Genomic DNA, 25,181 nt, shown 5'->3' on the forward strand with positions numbered 1-25,181 from the left:
TTATGGTACCACTTAACCCTTGACAAAGAAACAGCTTGCAGAGGTTCATTATTCCAGCCACTTTCAATCGACGGAGTATGAAATTCAACAGAATAATCTGCAACACTGCGCATACCTTGGCGAAGGGAGAGTAACCTTTTGGAGGCATCCTGGCCACAGACAGGATGGTCGAAAACCCTCATCTCAGTGGTAAAGGCGGTGTAGGTAGCTGTGACTGGAGACTGTTTCTCCCGTGGAGCTGTAGCCCAGGCCAAGGCGTTTCCACGAAGAAGCCCAATCAGATAAGCAATTCTCAACTGCTCCATAGAGTATGTATGAGGCTGTTGAGTGAACACAAGATCACATTGCATAAGGAAAGAATGACATAATCCAAAGTCATCTTCAAATCGGTCGGGGGAAGAAACCCATGGCTCCTTAATGGGTACAGGAGTTGGCGCTGCTGGGGTGGGACCTCCCTCAGTGCCTGGCTGAGGTACCGGCCGAGCAAGATTCCATGGTGGGAGACAGCCTGGTGGACAGGGTCAGTGTCTGCGGGGTTCTGCATGGCCGGATCACACTGTCACGTCTGAGCAAGGAACCCCAAAAAGCAGAACACGGGCTGCAGGAAAAATAAAGTTTATTAAAAGAACTTGTGATGGAGCGGGGTTGGGGGTGTGCTGGTCAAAAAGGGGTGCGGTGGCAGGTGAAAGGATCCAGGGGGGGAAGTTGTGCTGCTGGAGGTGCTGGTCTCGATTGGAAAGTTGAGCGGCTGACAGACTGGAGGAAATGGCAGATGGACTAGCGGGCAGGCAGGCAGGCAGGAACTGAACAGAAGAAACAGGTTAGGTAATGATCTGATTGGCACTACTGCTAATGCAGATTCTTGAGCTAAGATGAGCCAAACTTCTCTCTACACAAATGGTGCGCATGGAGTGACGATCCAGCAGGGACTGAAGGCAGGAGCAGGGATTAAGTGCAACCTGAGTGATGAGCTGATGGGAACCAGATGAGCTTTATTTGCAGTAGCAAGACAAATGTGTAGTGGCAAGCAGGCAGACCCAGCAGAAGTGACAGAGTGCAAGGGAGAGGGGCAGGCAACACAGAGACAGACAAACAGACAGACAGACACTGACAGACAGGTCGAATAGCTGGCCTCATGACAGACAGTATATTTTTCAACTGTTACAGTAATACCATTTGTGTCTGCAACTTTGAAATAAAAGCATCATTTTTTTTTAGATGTTCAAATGTTTTCAGCCTATGGAAGCTCATTTCCACCGATATAAGAAAAAAACTGCTCACATTAAGTCAAAGAGTAAGTCATAATCATGAGATGATATGTTCAAATTGAGATAATAATTTGGAAAAGTCTGCATACACTTCAGTGGCGCACCTAGCTGTCCTCGCCATGCCAACAATATGTTATCCTAAATAAGGTAACCGTGACACTGACCAGATGTTTCCAGTTGCTGTTCAATGAAGATTGCCACTTCAGCCACATCATTTTTATTCTGTCTACACAAGAGCTGCTTCTCTTTTCAAGGGCATGATTGCTCCATATAATCCAGTGTGAATCAGCAAGCAAATTAAGTATTTCATCTGTTGTAAAGCCCTTCAATGTGCTCACAATCCATTTCGTTGTTAGTTGAATAGGAGAACTCATGGCAAAGAACTGCTACTTTGAGTGCTGTGTGAAAGTATCTTATAATTTCAACATTATTCCATAATTATGGGATTACTTTTTATCTCATATTTGCGATTTATCATCTCAGAATTTCCATTCATCATCTCATAATTTCAGTTTAACTCATAATTTTGATTTATCTCATAATTTCAATTTATGTCATAATTTCAAATTATTATGTCATAATATGACTTCTTATCTCATAACTTATTATCTCGTAAATTCGACATTATCTCATAATGTCGACATTATCCTATAATCAGATTTTTTTTTAAATCTCACAATTTCGACATTATGTCATAATTTCAATTTATTATCTCGTGATTTTGCCATTATCTCATAATTATGATTTTTTTAAATCTCGCAATTTCGACACCATCATATAATTTCAATTTATTATCTTGTAATTTCGACATTATCTCACAATTATGGCTTTTTATCTCAGAATTTCAATTTATGTCATAATTATGACTTTTTATTGCATAATTCCATCTTATCCTCTCATAATTTCGACATAACCTCTTAATTATGTTTTTAATCTCACAAGTTCACCATTATCTCATAATTTAAATTTTATTATCTTGTAATTTCGACATTACCTCATAATTTTGACTTATATCATATTTCGTACTTATCTCACAATTATGGCCTTTTATTTCATAATTTCAATTTATGTCATAATTATGACTTTTTATCTCACAATTCCAATTTATTATCTCGTAATTTCAACATTATATCATAATGATAATTTTTTCATCTCACAATTTCGACATTATCTCATAATTTCAATTTATTATCTCATAATTTTGACATTATCTCATAATTATGATTTTTGTTATCTCACAATTTTGACACTATCTCATAATTTTTATTTTTTATCTTGTAATTTTGACACTGTCTGATAATTTAGACTTCTCTCATAATTCAGACTTATTATCCCATGATTATGACTTTTTATCTCATAATTCTGTCTATTTACCTCATGATTTTGACTTCACACAGGCAGTTTTTTTTTTCTTATACTGGCGGAAATGGGCTTCCATATCAGCCTGAAGTGCTCTGGTATGGTGAGAAAGCCAGTCAGAGGTAGTTTTAATCGTGCCTGTTGTCTTGCGGTGTTCTGTGTAGAAAAGGTAATAGAAAGGTATGTGTCATCAGAGTTTTTACCTCCTATCCTCTTGTCCTCCACTGAAGGAACTCTGGGCCATGTCCTTCTTCAATAGGTCCTCTGAGATGTCCTCTGCTTCACAAATGGACTTTTGGTTACAGGACAGTCAGGTTTTTGTGGACTGCTTTCATGCACTGCCTGATGGAGTATAGTCATCACCAGTGCTTTCAATGCAGCTTGTACAGGCCTCTGATCCCTCAGATACTTTGGAGAACCATTCAAAATATTTTCTGGTAAGCTGAAAATAAAACATAAAAGAAGCTTACAGTTAAAAGAAGAAGAGATATGAACTAAGTGTGAAAATCTTAAATCTCTGGGTCTCTGAGACCCTCTTAGAACCTTGGCAACCTAACATGACAATGAACCCTGTGTGTTAGACAGGGTCAGAGTTGGTGTGGTTTTGCAAGAGCTACAAGGTTAATAGAGAGACGTGGTGGTTAATTCCACTGACTGTTTTATTTACAGTTGGATTCATTTTCAATGAATGTTAACTTGTTATATTTCTGAATGCATATTTGCAAGTATACTGTCAGTACTGTCAGAGAGAATATAGATAGAACAGAATAGGCTTTATTGTCATTGTACAGTTAAGTACAATGAAATTATGGGTGCTCCACAAAGCCAGACTATGCACTATAGAAGAGATTTAAAAACAAATAGAAATATGAAAAAATGTACACAATATACAAGACGTATACAATATAATACAATAGATTGCAGAAAAATACAAGAAAGTGCAAAGAGTCTAGGACACTTTAAGGTGCGGGTGATGGATAGTGTCCTTGGCTCTGTGTGTGCATGTGTGTGTGTGAGGTGTGTTGTTGGTGGGGTGAGGGGAGCGGGTGTGGGGTATGGTGGGGTATGGTCAGTGTTTGTTTATGGTCCGAATTGCCCAGGGGAAGAAGCTGTTGGTAAGTCTGGTGGTGTGGGATTTGATTGACCTGAAGCACCGTCCTGAGGGCAACAGGTCAAACAGGTGGTGGGCAGGGTGTGAGGGGTCTCCTGTGATGGCCCTGGTTTTCCTGAGGCAGCAGGATCTGGATATGTCATCCAGGGAGGGCAGAGGGCAGCCAATGATTTTTTTGGGCGGTGTTGATGACCCTCTGCACAGCTTTCCTGTCCTCAGTTGTGGAGCCTGTGTACCACACACTAAGACAGTATGTCAGTACACTCTCCACAGAGGAGTGGTGGAAGGCCAGCAGCAGCTTCTTATCCAGATTGTTTTTCCTGACGACACGCAGGAAATGCAGCCGCTGCTGAGCCTTCTTCACTAGGGCCTTGGTGTTGTGAGTCCAGGAGAGATCGGCTGAGATGTGGGTGCCTAGGAACCTGAAGGTGGTGACAGTTTCCACATGTTCTCCATTTATGAGGAGGGGGTGTGGTCTTGTCTGTCCTTCCTGAAGTCCATGATGAGTTCTTTAGTTTTCTGGACGTTCAGTGTCAGGTTGTTAGCTGAGCACCAGACGGACAGTTTCTCTACCTCAGCCCTGTATACTGTCTCATCCCTATCAGAGATGAGCCCAACCACGGTGGTATCATCTGCATACTTGATGATGAGGTTGGTTGGGTGTGTTGGAGTGCAGTCATAGGTATACAGGGCATACAGCAGGGGGCTCAGTACGCAGCCCTGATAGATATAGATATAGATAGATGCAGATAGATATAGATATAGATAGATACAAATAGATTGGTAGAAGAGAAAGACATGGAGGAAGGAGCAATCTCACTGTAGCTGCAGTGAATTCTAATAACCTGGGAGGACACCTGCATTGCAACTGGCCAGTAACAATAACAGGATGGAATATTCTATTAAACTGCTGTCATATAAAATGAGCTAAAAACAAATAACTATTAAACATGTAAATTGCAGCCAGGTCTTTGCTGATGTAAGTTGCAACATTATCTTCTTCCATCATTGTTGCTGCAGGCAAAAGCCTCTTGCAGCATCTGAGTCTGGGGTTTGTTTTGAGCGCTTTACTTTTGTGGAACTAATCTATGGATTCTCTCCATACTGTTTGACTGACTGATACTATTTGACTATTACTTAGGTGGTAAAAGAGGTTAATGGTGTACTATACAAGAATAGTGGAATGTGATAATGATATCACAACTGAAAATCAGATGGCCAAATAGTGAGCCAGCATTATTACCTGTGTTTGGTATTTTTCGTATTCCGTGCGCCTGGACAAGCAATTACAATAACGCCCCCTCAGGTGATGTAAGTGTGTCCTCATTCCTGTGAGTCGGCCACTCTGTCTGCAGGACATCAAAGACAAAAAAGTGAGTCTACCTGATGTAACATTTGACCATCAAATACATTATTTTCACAATTTTGATGAAGAGCCACACCACACTTAACATTGTTATAGACTAGCAAATAAGATTTTTGACTGTTAAAAGCTTGTGACAATGATGAATAGCTGTCTTAAATCAAATTATACAAGCAGTTCCGACCGAGCAATCTGATTGGTCCACAAGACATTTAGAATGTGCTCAAATCAGCATGACAGCACACCTTACTCATCACTAAAAATATTACTCCGTTATATACATTTTACTTTGTTGGTAATAGTTGTGTGATCGCAAGATTACACTCAAGGGTGTCCTTTAACGTCATTTGAGCAAAGCACCTCGGCTTTCTCCGTCAGCTGTGCTGGTGACATGGCGCTATAACTTAAAATTCATGTAAAAGTTTGCGGTTGCAGAAGCTACATCTGTGTGACCCCATGTATTTCCTGCTTTAAAGTTTGTTGACAATATTGTTCAACACTCTACAGTGCCAAGCTAGATAACGTTAGCATTAGCGAACCACGCAGTGCTAATAACCATGTCGAATCATGAAAAAACGACTGAGGTGGCTGCAAAAACATAAAACATGGTGCTAACAACGTTATTAATTAAAATCAGTTCGTTTTATGTACTTTCTTAGTTTCCATCGCTTTCTCCTCCGACGGTCATCCTCACTCATCCAGCTCCGGTCGTCTTCTCCTCCATGCTGTTGCTAAAGACCACGGCAGTGTCATCATCAAGAGAGTTGGATTCTGCAACTTCTGAACTGTTCTTCGCTTAGAACGAAGGAATCTTGGAGACTATTTGCTGCTACGAAGACTCAAGGCAAGAGGAGTTTCACTGCAGTAAAGCATTTGTTATCTGAAGATTTCATAATTCGCCAGGCCCAGAAAGGTCAGCTAAGGCCAAGCTGCCAACCCCTCCATCTTTCTTTCCAAATTATTCACCCGTCCTAGTGACCAGCTTCAGCATTTAATACAGGAATTAGTGAGTTACTCATTCCAGAACTATTCTAATTTTTAATGTGAGATTGATTATAATATTTTACTTTTCATATATGATTATGCTGTATGCTTTGCCCTTGCTAAAATTATATTCAATAAAATTCATAACCTGTATCTAAGGATGATTTGTGGACAGTTGTTCTGTGTTTCTCAGTAAAGGTAGAATACTAGATCAGAGTGTGTAAAACATCATAAGGTTCTTAAAGGTTATTTCAGCCTCCAAAATTAACAGACCCTTGGGGCTTACAGAGTCACTAAATAATTTCCTAGCACCATACCAAGTGCAAAGATCTTTAAGAGGAGAGCTGTTGTTAACAGGTGTGACTGGTGATCATATCCGACCCATAGGGCTACTCGGTTGGGTGTGGCACTAGTGGTAGCAGGGTAGGCATCTGGAAGTAGGCAGTTAGTAGCTAGGTGAATCTCCTCACCACCAGCTTATAATAAGTCACAGAAATTGTAAGTTGGGTGAAAACACTACAGCTGTGAGCTCAGACCCTTTAAACGGAGAGCTGGTCCAGACCTCCTGTACCGGGGTAATACTGGCGATCTAACACCATATTCGACCAGCAATGGTGAAAGGCCATGTGACTAGAATGAGAGTGTGCAGCCCTTGGAGAAGATCCAGGCTGAAGACCAGGAAGTGGAACTTTGCAGAACCTCCCTAGAAACAGATCCAAACAAGCCATTGGCTCAGTGTTGTATATGTAATGAATACATCAAACAGTGCAGACAAAAGATGATGCCAGCAACGTCACAAAACAGAGCCAAAACAACAGGGCCAGAGCACTGTACTTAATGTACATATTAAAGACATGGGCTGCAAATAGTCAAACGTTTTCCATCGAGGTCAAGGAAAGATGTGAGGCAGGACTGATAAGGAATTAGGAAAAGAGAACCACAGTATTTAGAGAATCCGACTGCACTTAAATCAGGCGTTGGAAGACACAGAGTGACTAACTCAGTGCTGTTGGCCAGAAATGTTTCCTGTTATGGGCGCTTTGACCCTTTTTATACATTTGTTAACTAAAGAAAATCATTCTTTTTTTAGAGAGGGAAGGATTTCAGAAGTTTTGGATTGTGTCACAAATGTTGTGTTTAGATGTTTGTGGATCTGGGCAAAGTAACTACGATGGGGCGCTGCTTTAAACACTGCTGCTGGAAGGAATTGTGGGACGGCATTCTCTCCTTTAGTGAAGGAAGGTCCAGTATGTCCAATGCTAAAGTAGATGAGTTAGGAAGCAGGCTCCTTTCCTTAACATTTGGAGAATTGGACCAGCTCTTAGCATGGCTGCCACTGAGATACTTCCAGGTCATCTCACTCAGTTAGGAACCTTCCTAAGCAAAAAGGACTATTTGACCGCAGCCTGTAACTACCAAGTTATCAAGTGAACAAAACTCTCAGAAATAAAAGTCTCCTTCTGGACACTTTTTCTTTGAATGGCTGATGATGAATGGCATCTCAACTTTAGCTGTATTTACAGAGGGATTTGATCAGTGCTGCAGGAGGCCATCCAATCAACATGATCTGTATTTTGCGCACACTTTTCACCTCCTCATCCCTCTCCCTTATTCCCCTGTAGGACTTTGCTTCAAAGACTGGAGGTCTCATTCAGAACCTTTTGCGAGGCTGTTTTTGAAAATTCTGAAGCTGGAGATTTTTGATGGAACTGTGAAGTGAGGTGTTCATCTTGTTCTCATCAGGCTGCAATTAGGAATTTGGAATGACTGAATTAGCAGAAGTAAACATGAATATACTGACAAACCTGAAGGCCCTCGGGGGCGGCTGTGGCTCAGGAGGTAGAGCAGTCGCCCACCAATCACAGGGTCGGTGGTTTGATTCCCGGCTCCTCCAGTTTGCATGCTGAAGTATCCTTGGGCAAGGTACTGAACCCCAAATTGCCTCCGATGTGTGTGTGTCACATCGGTGTGTGAATGTGTTTAGAAAGCACATTATATATATATATATAGAACATGTGCTGTATGAATGTGTGTGAATGGGGTGAATGTGATCTGTAGTGTAAAGCGCTTTGAGTGGTCAAAAAGACTAGAAAAGCGCTATATAAGTACAGTCCACAGTCCATGATGATGGTAAATACAGAGCTGAGTAAAATCCCTCCTATCCTGCTTTTACTGTGATGGACCAAATTACTCAGAGGGAGGCGGTAAGCACTTGAGACTGAAGTGTACATGAAGAGGCTTCCTCTTTCTGATGATAATGGTAATTATGGCACTCATTTAAAGGCATCTCCATTTTTAATTAGAAGGTTGATTAAAAGAAGAGTGAGTTTACATGGAGAAGTTTAGTATTTTGATTGTGGTATACAGGATGTTTATGTATGTTTTTGTCTTTCTGAAATGTCTAAGGGTTTCCAGATGTATACACTTTTTACGAGTTTCCTATGTCTGAGTTAACCTTTGGGGCTCATGTTTAGGATAAGAGTTAAGAATGTGACCCCCAGACTAGTAGAGGTTAAGGGTGAGGGTTTCCTCTCCCCTTATCTTTTTCCTCTCAATAGTGAAGGTATTGACTAAGGGCCAGATGTTTCCTATGAACCATGTAAACAACCAATGTATATATACTGGTGTTTAGAGCTGTTAGGGAGAGAGATCCATATTGGCTCGGATCCTCTCACAGGCTACTGCAGTGCTTGTCCGATGCTGAACTACTTTGTAATAAACTTCTATATACAAGTAAGTCAGTGTCAGCGGAGATCTTCTCTTCATCATCTTCACATCGACATCACCATCTAATATACCACATGATCTTTTTAAGGAAGTAAGTGTGCAGGGCTGAAAATGGTATCAGATTTAAAATCCAAAAGTTAGCCTAAAAATAAACTTTTTTTTAGTCTAAAATAAAGAGAAGCTGAATTATTCCATCTCATAATGTTGTAGTTTACATGTTACAGTACATTTTTCTGTAGCTGGTACACTACACTAACAATGAACAAAGGTCTTAATTCTGGTTTGGAATAAAAGTGTAAAGCTAAACCTTCAGCTTTGTGAAGTCTTGTCACTAGTAAAATTAGCTAATATGCACTGATGTAGTATAAGCAGGCTTCAAACACAACATGAGTAAAAAAATGAAATAGCAGAGTGAATGTAAAATCTGTTCAACTGTGTTTTTTGGAAAATCTGATATATTTTTGAATGTTGTTTTTTCTCCTAATCATGACTCACCAGAGAAAACCACAGCTCTGCTCTCTGTTTAAACACTTGAAACAACGACCTCCTGTGGCCTTCTGAATAACGACTGCTGTCTCGCAGAGGTAAAGGTGGCTGAAGTGGGACATTGTTATCACAAACTGTATGACCTGGACAAATGAGACAAGTGTTGGCATGCTGTTTCCTATCAACAGTCAGAGTTGGTTTATTTTAACCAGGACCACCACGATTAGATGAATCATCCAGCTCACCGGACCATCTTCACGTGGATGTAACTGACTAACTGAAATTACTCCACTGTTGATTTGGACCCCCACAGTGACCTGGCTCTTCTCTTGACTCACACCAGCCACAGAACGGAGATAAAAACATATTTCAGCTCTGTCCTTTGAAATAAAATAGCAAACATACAGTACATGAAGTGAAAGTTTATCAAAGTTCTTGTAAGTGAAATACATAAACATCCATTCACAGAATCAGAAGGTGGTCCTATAAAATCTGTCTTGAGGAAAGGTTCCATCATTGGCCTGCAAACCAATGAATAATGAAAACTGCTCTGAGGCCAGAAACATATGATCTTATATTTAACATTTCTCCTGGTGTTTGATTCACTGAAAAAAATATTGGATTAATCTTAATCAGCAAAGAAAACAATCATCACTTTCAACATGTTTGCAGACAGTTTCTACTCCCACATCCAGCAGATCTGATATAAGTCCAACACTCACTGAGAAAATCTATATTGATATAAAATACAAATATTCCTGAGAAAAATAAGTGGCTCTTTAGCTGCTAAGCTCACCAGCTAAACTCTAACTGTGTCAGTCTGCTGAGCAGGTAGTGTACGGTGGCTTCATTAAAGCTTACTTGAGAGTGGAGTTTTGGGAGGAGAAAAACAAAATACTGAGCTAAGAGGTTAAAACGTCCAGTAAATAAATGTGTAGTCGGAGACATTCAAAACTATTTTTAAGATCAATGCAAATATAAACTGATCAGATTAAGCCAATAAGCCATCAGTTTGCACATCAGTGTTCCTATTCATTTTTTGGTCTGATGCTACAGTCATGGACATTCGCGTCTAAAGGGCTGGCCCTGCTGAAGGGAGCTGTCTGTGAGGGAAAGGCAGCGCCATACAACCTGGAAGCTGAAAAAGGATGGAGCTTTTGGCTCTCTGTGAGAAATGACTCACTAGCAGCTACACCTTTAAGGACACACTCTCTATGTCTCATACACACACACACACACACAGGGGAAGAAGTCAGTCTGTCAGAATGTCCGCAGCTAATCTGCTAACCCCTGACAGCATGTTAAAAAAAAGTCCATCCTTACAGCTGTCTCTTCACTCATCACATCATTTCTTCACCAACCCTTCATCCATTGCCCTGGCTGACTGTTCCCAGGAGCCTGTTGTCTCATCTGAACTGGAAAATGGGAGGTAATGCTGGGTTTCCTGGAGCAGATTACACAGCTGTGTCACCGACAAGACATTTCACCCTGACTACAATTTGGTAACTCAAATACTGTAGAGTTACAGTGGAAACTGTGGAAGTCTTGACTGAGCAAGGAATTTTGTAGATAGTGACACAGACTGAGAAATATTATTTAGTCAGACTGAGACTCTAACTGGCTGTACATCCAGTGACTGCTGCAACGCTAGTGTTAAGACATGGACTGTCATAACTGCGAATAAAAGGCCATGTAGAGCAGGCACGCAGAAATAAAAAGAGCACACACAAAAACTCAAAGACTGAAAAGAAAGGAGATGCTGTAAAACAAAAAAAGATGTTCACACAGTTAAGCCTGGTAGTGAGAGAGCTAGTGAATCTGCAGAGGATGAATTGCTTGCTGCAGTAAATATTGTGTCAATAATGAGAGCTCAGAAAGCTCTTGGGCTAAACCCAGGTTGAGGGGACATTCGGTGAAAATGCAGACAGATACTGGGTCAAAGGCAGCATTAGGGTGACGCAAAATCTATGGGAAATTCCCACAGTTTTTATGGCGTACGCAGGACATCAAGTGCACATGAAAGGACTGACAGGCATGGCTGTTGAGTGGCACGGAAAAATTTCAAGGCTTCCAAGTTGATGTTATGAAGGGGGATGACAAAAATCCAGCTAGACTGTACGGTCAAGAAGCTGTCATGTGGTTCCACTCACCTGTAGGCCATATTGGAAAAACAAGGCCACATGCTATCAGACCCAAGATGGAAGCTGACCTGGACACTGATCAAGAATGGGTTTTGGAGCCTGTGATGATCAGTGAGTGGGCTACACCCATCGTTCCACTCCGCTAAAGGTCGCAGGGGGGCTGGAGCCTATCCCAGCTGACACTGGGCGAGAGGCAGGGTGCACCCTGTTTAGTTTTTTCTTTTGTTTATATAGTCATATAACTATGAATCCCTTCCTGTGACATCATTTCAGCATACATATTGTGATAGCCCTGGTTGTCCTGAAAAAATGTGATGATGTTTATTACTTGACTGTGCTTGAAAGGGTTGAGATTACACATGCATTAATTCACATTAAATCTTAGTGAAATCATCAACTCTGAAAAGAGATAAGGAGGTGCAGCAGCTTCCTGCACACCTGTTCCCTCAGCTCCCCAGAATGCTGTACTGTATATACCTGCAGGACCATCTATTGCCATCACACACTAAAACCCATTAGGATTTGGTTACCTGATGTAAATCATCATTGTACAAAAGAATCCAAGCCTTTCTGGTTTTAAGTTGAGCTTCCAGGTGGCTTTAGTTACGTTCAGTAGCATGTTCACATAGATGATGGCTAGGTGTAGTGGCCATGCTAAACCCATAAGTTTGACCTGAGGCCAGTGGTAGAGGAAAAACCATGGGCTCACAAAAATGCTTTATCCCCTTGTGAGCATGAAAGTGCAGCTAAAAGTCACAAGTAACAGAAGGAAGAGGAAAAAGTGGAGGAAGCAAATAAATATGTTAACATATCACTCATAAAGAATGAGCAAAAGCTGTAAACAAGTATTTATTACAATCCTCACATTTTCTTGTGAAGAAATATAGTGTGGTTTGTGTTGCACAATTAGCTGCCGCAGTGGCTTTCTTTTATTTCATTCTTTCATTGTTGGAGCTTTAATTGAAGCATTGATTCATTTCTGTCTGCAGAATGCTAAGTATGCTGTGGAATATGTTGTGAAACTCAGATATTCTCAGGTGCAGAAGCTCTGTCTTACTGCTGTAGATCTTTCTATCTTTGTTTGTCTTCAGCTTTATATGAGCAGCAGCAGCTCTTCCCCATCCTCTGTTATTTGCACTAAACTGTACATAATTACACTTGGTATATTTGTGAAATCATCTCTTAAGTTGAATGAAATGATATTGTGATTGTGTTCTAGTGTTAAACAAATGTCACCTGAGGAGACCCAGTTTTCAGCAGCCTCAAGTTTGGATGTGAAGATCCATTTAGAGACATCCAGTATGCACAAAGGCTTGGCGTGTTTACTGAAGGCACTTTGAAGCCAAGCGTTGAAAGGTTTGTTGTTCCACCGACGAGCATTTACAAGGAAAATGTATCAGTGCTTCTGCTTCGCTTCATCTCTCTACAACATGACTTGTGTCTTTGTTCTCTTTTTGCTGATGCCCCACTTTAAAGCTGTAATATGTTCCTGAATTCTGAAATCTACAATACTCTTTCTCACATTAAAACACCAATAAGCAAATACAGTTCATTCAACATTATCCAGTCTGTCTTTCTGTGGTTCTTCTTTTTGCCTGAAATGAGCTCTTCAGTGAGCTTAGGATGTTTTCAAGTGTAAATCATTTGCTGTTAGTGTGTCATATAAACCATGTAGAGCAGGTGAACTCTTATGCAGCATTAAAGAAAAGAGTGCTGTGTCCACACAGTTCTGATTTTACTGTCCTCCTCCTAAGACAGAATGACTCTGCTAGTCATAAAATCATAGCAGGGCAACCACATGAGCCATCAGACTGTTAAACCATATTCTAAATATGTAAACCATTTATTCAGGGAGATGAAAGCAAACGTCAACAATATTATCCAAGATTGCACAGTAAATGCAGCTGATAATTAAGATTCCTATCTCCACTGCAGTACAGCTCCATACCCGGCAAGAGATTACTGCAAACAGTGTCTGGTGGCCAAATGGTAAAGGCACATACCACATGACTACAATATTCATGCTTCCATTTCTGACTGGGGCACCTTCTCCTCCTGCCCTTATTACCCATCTCTCCAAAGTTGTCAACTATTAAAACTGATAAAAGACAAAAATGCTCTAAAATAATCTTTGGAAAATAAATTGGCTTCACATTAGCATGACATTCGGATGGGGATTCCTGCAGCCAACCAGCACCTGACTGCTAAGACTGGCTGTTCATAGGGAGTTCTACTCACTATGATTGGTCCACTGTTTACATGCTCAGTGATTGATACAGCTTAATAGATTATTGATTCATACTCCTGTGACACAGCTTATTGTCATTTCAATGCAAAAGTCCACACAGTTTGGTGATTCTAAATCAGACACAAAACTATTTCAGTTGAATATTAGTATTTTTGTCATTTAGGGTGTTAATATTATTTGGCATTATGTCTGTGCATGCAAACGTTAGAAGTAAAAGTTTCTTCTGATACTGCCATACTGTTTTTGTTTTTGTTTATTTTTTGGTTTTTTAACACAGATTTTAAACCTTCATTTACTAACCACGATAACTTTAATTAATCAGGTATCCTCATTGAAATCAGGATCTCCTCTGCTCTCTCTTCTCGTCCTGACACCAAGAAATATTAATAATTAAACAAGAACAACGCATGTAAAACCAAACAACCAACAATTGAGCCACTTATAGAAATAATAAAGTGCCAAAAAACTGATATTTTTCAAAAGTTGTGGTCATATCAACTGGCAGGTTTTTCAATAATTATTAACTTCATTACCACATAAATATCTTCAATTGTCAGAGGAGTTTTGCCTTTAGCTTCCTCAGCAAAATTTACATGGGCACTCACAGGTTTGATACATAATGATCATGTGTCTAATTACAGCACAGAGTTAATATTTCACTGTTAAAAGAATGACTAAGAAACTATCATATACAACTGACTGAACAGAAAGAGCTACATTTCTTTAGAGTGAGACCATTGGTCCTACAGCTGTCCATCTACACCGCTAAATGGAAAAGGGTTAATGCCAGGGGACCTGGTGGCTCACCACCCATAAGGGCTGACATTACTTGTGGAGAAGAGATACAAGTTAATGTGTTCACATCACAGGACTAATAATCCTGTGTTTCAGTAAAGGATAACTGTAATTTTTTGAACCTAGGCCTCGAGTTTTTGGGTGTCAATGATTGACAGGGACAAAAAATCTGGAATCGGTGCAGTATCAATTAAAGTCAGCTGCTGCAATGTAATTGTTACACGTACCGGCTGGCACTGAGTAAACAGATGCTGATTCTGCAAACAGGTGAAATAAGTGAGACAGGGCAACTTCACTTCCGACCATTTCAGCCTCACTCAGCAGAATGAGGGAAATGGGCCGTGATGCCGTAAAAGCTGTAAAGCGACTGCTGTAAAGCGACTGCTGTAAACACCGCGTTAAGAGTGAAGTAAGTGCTACCCTGCCTCTTGCTGGCTACAGACAGCAATGTTGTACCTGTTAATTTCCCATCAGAAAATAAGTAATATGTCTATTTAGACACCTTAAAAGTATGTCGATGCTACTTATCAAAACAAAACACACCATCATAATTGTGACTTTACAATAGTGGCGTCCCACATTCCACAACAAAAATAGAAATGGCTCCTGACATTTAAAACCATATTCTGAAAACCTCAAATTATAATACACATATTCAATATAACCAGGGCATGTTATATGAGCTGGGTGGGTAAGGATGTGGAATGTAAGGTGCAAAACCTGTGAGTGGCGAGGTAAGGTGTCGGCCCTGCAGGTATGAAAGATGAGGTTAGTGTGATAACTGCAGTGGTGTGAGGTTCTAGTGAGGGTTCACCCACTGTTTGATATGTAAACATCTATCTTGGCCTCCTTTCTCTAGTTGACCGCAGGCTGACTGTCTCTCTGACTTTCATTCCCATTGAGTAGTGTATTAACATACATCTCTTCCCTATCAGACACTTGGACATGTCTATTCTCTCTTTCAGAGACCGGACCCCACTGGGTCTCAACAGGTAGATAATGGTCAGTGTCTCCTCTGTCACATCTTACTTCTTTAACAGGAACTCTTAACCAATAACCTGCGGTGCTCTCATCTGAATCAGAACCACTTGTGCCACTTTCGTGTTTTCTCATTTTTGTCACTTAATCGGTTATGCTTTGATCTGGTTTGTCTCTTCGGTACATGCTCAAGTCTCTGGGCATGCTTAGGTCTCTGTGGTGGGGCTTCAACAGGAAGATCATTTACCAGTAGCAGCAAATTGCGGTGGAGAACTCTGGTCTTACGTCTGTCTCCTGTCTCAGAGTAGACTACGTACACAGGGTTGTCTGCTACCTGTTCTTTGACTACATAGATGTTCTTTTCCCAGTACGACCTAAGTTTCCCTGGGCCACCCTGCTCACCAAGATTCCTCACAAGTACCCTGTCACCGGGATGCAAAACTACACCCTTAAGTCTTTTGTCATAATAGGACTTGCCTCTTGTGCTTGCCTGTTTACTGTTTTCACTGGCAATCCTGTATGCTTCAGTCATCTTTTCAGCCCACTTTTCTGCATAGCTGTTGTGTGAATTCGTCAAAGATGCGATCAGCTGCTGTCCGACCAGATTTGTTCTTCGTGGGATACGCCTGAGCGAATCTTGTAAAATGGTCTACTACGACTAGGATATATTCATACCCGCCCCGACTGGTTTCAAGATGGAGGTAATCTATACACACCAGGTCTAATGGCGAGTTTGAAGTGACTGAGCCCATTGGGGCACGAACATATCCAGTCTGCTTTTTTTGTTTTATACAAGGACATTTCCTCGTAACATATTCCTCAACTTCCTTTGCCATGTACGGCCAGTAGAATCTCTCCCTAGCCAGAGATAGTACTCGCTCTGTGCCAATGTGTCCCATGTCATCATGGAGGTACTTTAATACCATGGGCCTGTATCTGGCAGGGAGGACTACCTGTTGTCTCTCACTGGTCCGTCTGTACAGAAGTCCATCACTTAAGTACAATTTACTCCATTCATGGAGGAGTTTTCTTGCTGCTCTGTTCACTGTTTTCCGTGCGTCAACTGTCAGCACTGTGTTTGTCTCTTTTAGTTTAATGATTTCTCCTACTGCTTGATCTTCCTTTTGAGCTTTAACCAAGTCCTCCTTACTGATAGTTGGAAGGGGTGCAGGGGATTCTTGATGCGCATTTGTAGCAAGGGCAAGGGCAGCGACCCAACATCCTGTTCCTGGGTTGCCTTGGTTCCATTCCAGGTAGCTTGCACTACTTCCTGTGACAACTCCTCAGTGCACTCTTTCACACACTCATCAATGTTGAGTGGCATGCGAGACAACGTGTCGGCATCTATGTTTGTCTTGCCAGGTCTATACTTGATCTCGAACCTAAAGTCAGACAACTCCCCAACCCAACGGTGCCCAACAGCGTTGAGCTTGGCAGAGCTCATTACATAAGTTAAGGGGTTATTATCCGTGTAAATCATAAAGTGTGAATCCCTAAACTTTTCACACACTGCCCATTTGAGAGCCAAAAATTCCAATTTCCCACTGTGTAGGCGATAGTTCCTCTCAGCCAGTGTCAGTGTCCTGGAACCATACCCTATGACTCTCAGCTTACCGTCCTGGTGCTGGTAGAGCATGGCACCAAGGCCATGTTCCGAGGCATCGGTGTGTAGCTGGAATGGTAGGCCAAAGTCAGGATACACCAGAACTGGGGGATTGGTGAGCCTGCTGATGATATGCTCCAGCACTCCCTGGTGCTCACCAGTCCATGCCACAGGGGCCTTGGAGGACAGTTGAGGGCCTTTGGTCTTTATTTGGTGGGGCTGCACAGTTGACAGGCCAGGCTTTACTTTGAGAAGCTCATACAATGGCTTCGCAATGCATGAGAAATCCTGGATGTAGCTATGGTAATAGCTAAGAAAGCCCAAGAGTTGTCTCACATCTCCAACCATTTGGGGGATTTTGGCCGTGAGAGACTGTGCTGCTTCCAGGTCCCTTGGGTCAATGTGCACGCCTTCTGCAGATACAAGGCGGCCCACATACCTCACTTACCTGTGAAACAGTTCACATTTTTCAGGTCTTAACTTTATACCATGTTTTTGAAGGGCTCTGAGGACTTTGCGAACCCCCTCAACATGTTCTTCAAAGGTTTTTGAATAGTACAGGATGTCATCCAAGTAGGGAATGCAACATTCATCTCTGAGCGAGGCCAGCATCTCTTCCATGCTCCTTTGAAATGCCGGTGGGGCGTTGGAGAGGCCGAAGGGTATTCTCACCCACTCATACAACCCCCACGGAGTGACAAAGGCTGTGAGATGCCTGGAGCCCTCTGCCATAAACCCTTGGTGGTATGCCTTCCCCTGATCAAGGATGCTGAACCTAGAGTGTCCCCCTAGGGTGTCAGTCAGATTTTGGATCCGGGGTAGGGGATGCCTGTCAGGGATGGTTTTTTGGTTCAGCAAACGATAATCAATGCAAAGGCGTAGTGATCCGTCCTTTTTGCGGACGCACACAACAGGGGCTGCATAAGGAGACTTTGACTTAACAATCCACCCTTTTGCTAAAAGATCTTGAATGTACTCTTTTACTTCCGCTAATAGTGGCTTTGGGACAGAAGAATAGGCTTTCTGCACAGGGATGTCGTCTTTGGTGTTTATCGCCAGCTGTAGGCTTGGAATACAGCCAATATCATTAGCATCCCTTGCAAAAGCAGATGACTCTTCATACAGCATTTTACTTACAATCTCTTGCTGCTCCTCACTGAGGTGACTTATCTCCACTGGTGGTTGCCACCGTGATGGGGCACAAGTCGGACCAGCTGGAGAGGTAGTGGCACTCTGGACCATTACAGCCTTTTTATCAGGTGAGTCAGTTTCAACTATTTTTTGATTGGTTGAATGGTGCCAAGTGAGGATTTTCTGGGCAGGGTAATGTCATGTTTTGTATGGTTTCCTAGGGGTACAGCTACATAGGGGTTTCTTTCATTCTGAATCTCTAGCAAGCCCTCGCCTATGTCTAGCTGTTGCAACTGCACACAACTTTCTTCCGGTTCAAACAGTACTAGTGCGTCAGATGGGTCAAGCTGAGGTGGCACCTTACACTTTATCCAGGTTACCTACCTGCAGGGATTACTTTATCTTTCTGTCCTATTCTTAAGCGTCCCTGAGGTGCAATAGTTTTTTTACTCTGTACAAAGTGTACAATGACCTTTGCTGTGTCATCAGGGATGGCCATGGCTCCACCCAACAGTTGAGTTAAAGTGGGGGTTAGTCTCTTTGGTTTTCCCTGAATCACACACTCCACCACACTGAACCCGATCAGCGGCATTTCCAGGGATATTGGACTCACTAGGAAAGGTACATTGATTGACAAGTTTGGGTCTTCATTTCCAGGCAGGTTCACAGTAATGACAACCCATCCCTCAAAGGGAATGAGCTCTCCATCTACAGCATACACATCCAGTTGCATTTCATCCTCCAAGAGTTCTATGAGCTCAGAGAGTGGCTGAACATCAAGATCAGGTAAATACTTATCTTTCCAGGACCTCTCTATTATGCTGACTTGAGCTCCAGTGTCTACAAGAGCAGTAACCGCCAGGCCATTGAGGAGGCACTTAGTCAAGGCTTTCCTGCCTATTAACTTGGCGATTTTGTCATTACTGGAAGGTGGGTGACCTTGAGTGGGTGCCACAGGAGTTTTCTTTTGACTACTTTTTTCTTTACTTTTGCTGTCTCAGTGGTTGTGAGTTGTTCATTGTTTCCGCAACTGAGATGACTGACTGTTGATGTAGCTTCTGTCAGGTGGGACTGGGGAGTGGCTCCGGTTACTGTTTGTCCCCCGGCAGCAACCAGTTTGCGTTTCCTTGGCGCTTAGATTGTTTTAGACTACCAACAGCTCTGTGGCCCTCCTCAGCACAAGTAAAGCAGTGCCTACAATCCTGCAAGCCCCTTGCTACACATTTTGTGCAACCATAGGGTCTCTCTTTTCTGCTCACTTGAGGTCTGGCAGGCGAGGAGTTGCAAGTATGGTCCTTTTGAACTATCTCTGCAAGCGAATCCACTAGCTTAGTTAGCACGTCCATTTTGTCTGCGAGCTGCTGTACAATGTCTGCTTTGGGTTTCTGTTCGACAGCCTCTTTTTTGGTGTTCGGTTGCCTCATAATTTCTCCCTCCACTTGTGCACTATGTGCGGCTGTGTGTTTCGGGCGGTGTCCTGAGCCCAACCGTCGCTGTCGCTCGGTCTCATCACTTGTTATTTTCATGACATGTTTTCAGGATCGTCTCATCCATAACTGTGTGGTTTGACAGTAAGGGCTTAAGCTCCCTGTGAATGTCATTGTGTTTGTGTCCTATCCCCTGGTATACTGTGTGTAGGAAGACACCTTGAATAGTATCTGAGCTATACTTCATTTCAGCTTCAGATTGTTTTGATGAGAACAGGATTCTTTGTTTCAGTCCAATCACACGATAGAGGAATTGCTGAGGGGTTTCGTGCTCATTCTGCCTTGTACACATTAACTCTTGAAATAGTTCCGTGCTATTTCTCTCCCCTAAGTGTGACTGCAGAAATCCCTTCCTTATTGACAAGCATGTCCTTGAAATCTCCGGGCTTTATGATCCTTAACACTCCCCTAACTATTTCTGAGTCAGTGAAGTTGTCTTTTACCCCTTCCTCAATCTGCCTACACACACTGTTGTAAATGTCAGACGAGTGATCCCCAATTTGGCCTCCCTGAACTTTGAATTCACGGCGTTGTATGTATGAGAGGGGCACTCCTGGTTCTGTTGTGTGGTGTGGGACAGCTTTTGGCTGTGTGCTCCTGTGAAGTGCGACACTGTTCAGTGAAGTTGGTTCGGTGAGTGTAGGTTGTGCAAGAGCGTGTTGTGCTGTGACTTGTGATGTGGGCACATTTACAAATTGGAGAATCTTTTTACTCAGATCCTCATAATTCAAAAGCATTTGCTGAACATTATCTGGCAAAACACTGGTGTTGCTAAGTGTAGCAGCATTAGTTGTCTCAGTGGCTAAATGAGGATTAGCTCCGACTACAGTGGCTACCCTTGCTGTATCAGTGGATAGTGGCTTTAGCCGTGACTGCATGAGCTACCTCAACAGGAGGAGAGGTGACAGCTACAGGCATTGACTCTACAGATAGTGTAGCATCACCATGAGACTGCACAATATCATCGATTACATCTTTCAGGGTCAGCAATTGACCCATACCACTGTCTTCCGAGTCTAGGAGGTCCTTACTGTACTTGAAGGCATGGATGTATTCAAAACACTCCTCTGCATCTCCACTTGAGAGCTCAGGTTCTTGCCTGGAACTGGCCCAACATTTTCAGCAATCTGGAAAAGTTTGTTAGACGACAGGGAAAGCAGGCTCTTCCTGATGCTCCACACCAGGCTCTTCCTCTCTGTGTTGACCATGGCAACATCCTCCCCAGTACTCAACAGCAGGTCACTCCAGTTCAGCTCCAGTCTCCGCCACCCTTCTGCTCTCAGTAGGTCACAGCTCTCCCGGCTCCTCACGACAGCTCACCTCCAGAACGGGCACCAGGAATCGCGCAACCAGCTCGGTCTCTTCATCACAGGAAGGTAGGTTTTTGGGATCAGCTACTAGCCAGCATGTAGAGCTGATCCCAGACGAGCCCCCAAGAATCTGTTACACGTACCGGCTGGCACTGGAGTAAACAGATGCTGATTCTGCAAACAGGTGAAATAAGTGAGACAGGGCAACTTCACTTCCGACCATTTCAGCCTCGCTCCAGCAGAATGAGGGAAACGGACCGTGATGCCGTAAAAGCTGTAAAGCGACTGCTGTAAACCACCGCGTTAAGAGTGAAGTAAGTGCTATGCTGCCTCCTGCTGGCTACAGACAGCAATGTTGTACCTGTTAATTTCCCATCAGAAAATAAGTAATATGTCTATATTAGACACCTTAAAAGTATGTAGATGCCTACTTATCAAAACAAAACACATTATCATAATTGTGACTTTACAATAGTGGCCGTCACATAATCAAATGGAGACTGTCAAAAGTACATCCACCAAAGTGCTTGTTTTTGCCGCTGACAGGTTATGGGATAGGATTCCTACAGAGACAGAGCTTTTTTATTAAAGAGTTGGATCATTTTTGTTTAACCACAAACATCACTTTATATCACCACCAGACTCCATTGAGAAAAACAGGAATTTTAGAACACAGGAGCTGCTGGAACTCACTTGTTTAGTTTGTTTGTGTTATTTTGTGAGACTTTTGCTTATGTGAAGGATCTTAATAGTTTTTCACACACAGAGCATATCAACTATTACATATATATACACATATGTATATTGTATATATATATGTATTACATACATATATACAATGTATATATATATATATATATATATATATATATAGTACTGAGCAGAAGTTTTAGGCACTCTAGATGTTTTTATTATTTATTTATTATTATTTATTTATCCTTCATCAGTACTACCAGTCCCAGATTAATTCTGCAGCAGGACAATGAGTCCAAACACACAATCAGCATGATGAAGATCTATCCTCAGAGACAAGAAGAACAAGGAGTCCTGCAGTAGATGGTCTGACCCCCACACACAGAGCCCTGATCTCAACATCATGGAGTCAGTCTGGGATTACATGAAGAGACAGAAGACACTGAGACAGCCTGAATCCACAGAGGAACTGAGGCAACTTCTCCAAGATGCTGGAACAAATTACCTGAGTACAGGTGTGAGCTGTTTTAAAGACAGGAGGTGGGGGAGGGGGGTCATAAATACTGATCTGATTTAGATTTTTTCTCTTTACTACACCTCACATTATTTTTGACAGCATCCTCATTTTAACATTAGTTCCTAAAACTGCCTAAAACATTTTATATATTATATATTACATATGTGTGTGTGTGTGGTAACACTTTATATTAGGCTACACATATTCACCATTAACTAGTTGCTTATTCGCATGCATTTTGACTCTTTATTAGTCATTATGAAGCATGATCATATTCTACAGCCACTAGTCCATCCAAGAGTTTTCCCTCAATAACCTCCTAATTACTGCTTACTGGTAATAAGTAAGGAAGTTGTTGTACATGAATTTATGATCTTAATATGGACCATGTAAGGTAGCAGCAACACTAGAAAAGTAATTCTAAATATGGTCTTTTCTTACATAACTAAACATGAAACTGATGATCAAGACCTCACTTTAGAAAAGGGAACACATTCTGAGTTACAGAGACGTCATCTAGACTTATTTGGACACTATTAACACTTGTAGTTTTGAGCAAAACACATTTGAACATATATATTTATCATAATTCGTGTACAACAGTTTCCTTACTTAAAGTCAGTAAGCAGTAATAAAGAGGTTATTGAGGGAAAGTCTTAGTTAATGGCCTAGTAGCTGTAGAATATGATCATGAAGAGTCAGGGAATAATAAGTGCTTAATAATGACTAATGAAGAGCCAATATGCATGTGAATAAGCAATTAGTTAATGGTGAATAAGTGTAATATAAAGTGTTACAGAATCCATATTTCACTAATACTAAGTTGTGGTAATAGTGTACTGTACAAAATACAATCTGGGATCTTAAAATATCCCACTGCACATTTTAGCTTAACATCTCTAGGTAACGTTACCACTAGCTAGCTAACATCTCTCGTGGTGTAATGTTATGAAGTTAAAGGGTCATGGCATTTTTACCAACTCCATATCTGATTCAACCAACATTTTTTAAATACATACATGGTATCAGTGAGCATATACTGTGTAGATTTTAAATTAAACTATGGGAAATTACTACACACTACACAATAATTATTATGATTATATACCTTTATTATTTATTCTCACTATACTTGTTGGGTCTGACAGCATCATGCATTAGGTCAATGCCAGGTCCCCACAAAGATAGGTGTACAACTGTATGTGTGTGTGTGTGTTTGTGTATGTGTGGTTTCACAGAGAAGGGAAAGGTTCTATTATATGATAATGAGCCTTCCATTCATCTGCTATGATGCATTCATTCTAGAACTAACTGCTTCTCCACAGAACATTCACCTAACCAGAGCCTGGACTGAGTAACACTTGTCTTCAGTGGGAATTTTCATTCATCTATTATCCAGCCATCTGTTTCTTTATGCTCTGTTGTCTTTCTTCAGGTGACTTGGAGAGCCAACACAGAAGAAGAGGCCAGGTAAGATTTTCTAATTTGACCAAAGCAAATCTGATGACAAATGTTGTTTAGCTTTACATGTATCTAGACCAACTAACTAATTTCCTTATATTTCATCTTCTAATCCTTCCTCTTTCTAGAAACTATATTCATTTTCAACATGATTAGTTAATGTTTCAAATATTATTTTGCATCCAGCAAGTGCCTGCTTACAACTTAAAACACACTGAGAAATAACTAGGAAATATTTGGATTAACATGCAATAAAATACAGGACTGATCCTACAACAGCAATGAGGTTTTTCTTCATAATTAAGACACTGACTTTCTCTTAGTATCCTGGGAAGGTGGACAGGAGATCAGATGTGTGATGGTACAAAACGTCCGTCACAAGCTCGTTCCAGAAATGAAGAGACAAAGGAGGCTCTGGAGCCTCAGAGAGAAGGTTAAGGTTAAGGTCAAGGTTTGTAACTGCACCCACACATGCACACACAAATATACAGCACATACCCTTCATGGGCAGCATTGTGGCTCTGTGATTAGCATTGCAGCCCCACAGAAAGAAGATGTTGACATCTTCTTGATGTCTCAAGTCTTTTTCTGTGTGGAGTTAACATGTTCTCCTCGTGCTTGCGTGGGTTTTCTCCGGGCACTCCGGTTTCCTCCCACACTAAAAAAAACATGAAACCAGTTATACCACACCTTGGTTTGATGGTTGTTTGGTTGGTTGGTGTAGATTTTCTGTGTTTTAATCTGTGGCAAATTTCCACGTAACACATTATATCATGACTAACAGAGCTCCTTTTCAAAAACAAATACTGTGACACTTATGGAGACAAGGAAAAGACAAGAAGTCAGCCTGTCAATAGAGCTCTCATACAAAGTTCAACATACATATTCAAATGGAAAATGTGTTACTGTATATGTTAAAATATGTATTAAATGTATGACAAAAGAGACCATGCATGGCAGCAAACAAGGCAAGGATATAACCTGTGAAACAGATACAATGAAGAAGAATCACCCATTTACAGAAATACATGTTTTGAGTCTTTTAAACTTATGTTATAGACTTTTAGAAAATTCCCTCATATTATTAGAACACAAACTGAAAAATAGGGTGATGTAAAGAAAAGTTTGTCTTTTTGTTTGCCAAGGACATAGTTAGCATTTAAATTAGTCCAACATTTTTAAATGTATGGGAGTTATTACCAGTGCTTTGCCTAACTCACTAAGAAAGAGTCCTCTCCTCTGGAGCTTTCCGTGTGGTGCCAACTTGTGTTTGATAGATCGCAAATGCATCATATGCTAAACATCCCATATGTTCTAAAAGTAGTCAGCAGCTTGTTTTGCTTGCACAATGATGAACTACAGAAGAAATAACTGAAATATTTCATTCAGGATATTTGATATCCTTACCACCTGCATAAGCAGTATTTTTGTTCATTTTCTCAAATGACAAGATTGTTATGTGCTATGGAGACTTTTAAAAAATCAAACCACAGAAAAAACTATGTAAAATGTCAAAAAC

The 25,181-nt window shown here is 41.4% G+C and overlaps 1 long non-coding RNA gene across 1 annotated transcript; it reads left to right on the forward strand.

Moving 5' to 3' along the window:
• The first annotated feature begins 14,851 nt into the window (after positions 1-14,851).
• On the forward strand, positions 14,852-24,233 carry LOC108891908 (uncharacterized). The gene is made up of 4 exons (XR_001962389.2): positions 14,852-14,891; positions 21,939-22,199; positions 23,637-23,671; positions 23,986-24,233. It is a non-coding gene; the product is annotated as an uncharacterized LOC108891908 (long non-coding RNA).
• The last annotated feature ends 948 nt before the right edge of the window (positions 24,234-25,181 follow it).

Source organism: Lates calcarifer, unplaced genomic scaffold (assembly GCF_001640805.2).
Source record: "Lates calcarifer isolate ASB-BC8 unplaced genomic scaffold, TLL_Latcal_v3 _unitig_2059_quiver_1661, whole genome shotgun sequence".
In the NCBI taxonomy this organism is placed as follows: Eukaryota; Metazoa; Chordata; class Actinopteri; family Centropomidae; genus Lates; species Lates calcarifer.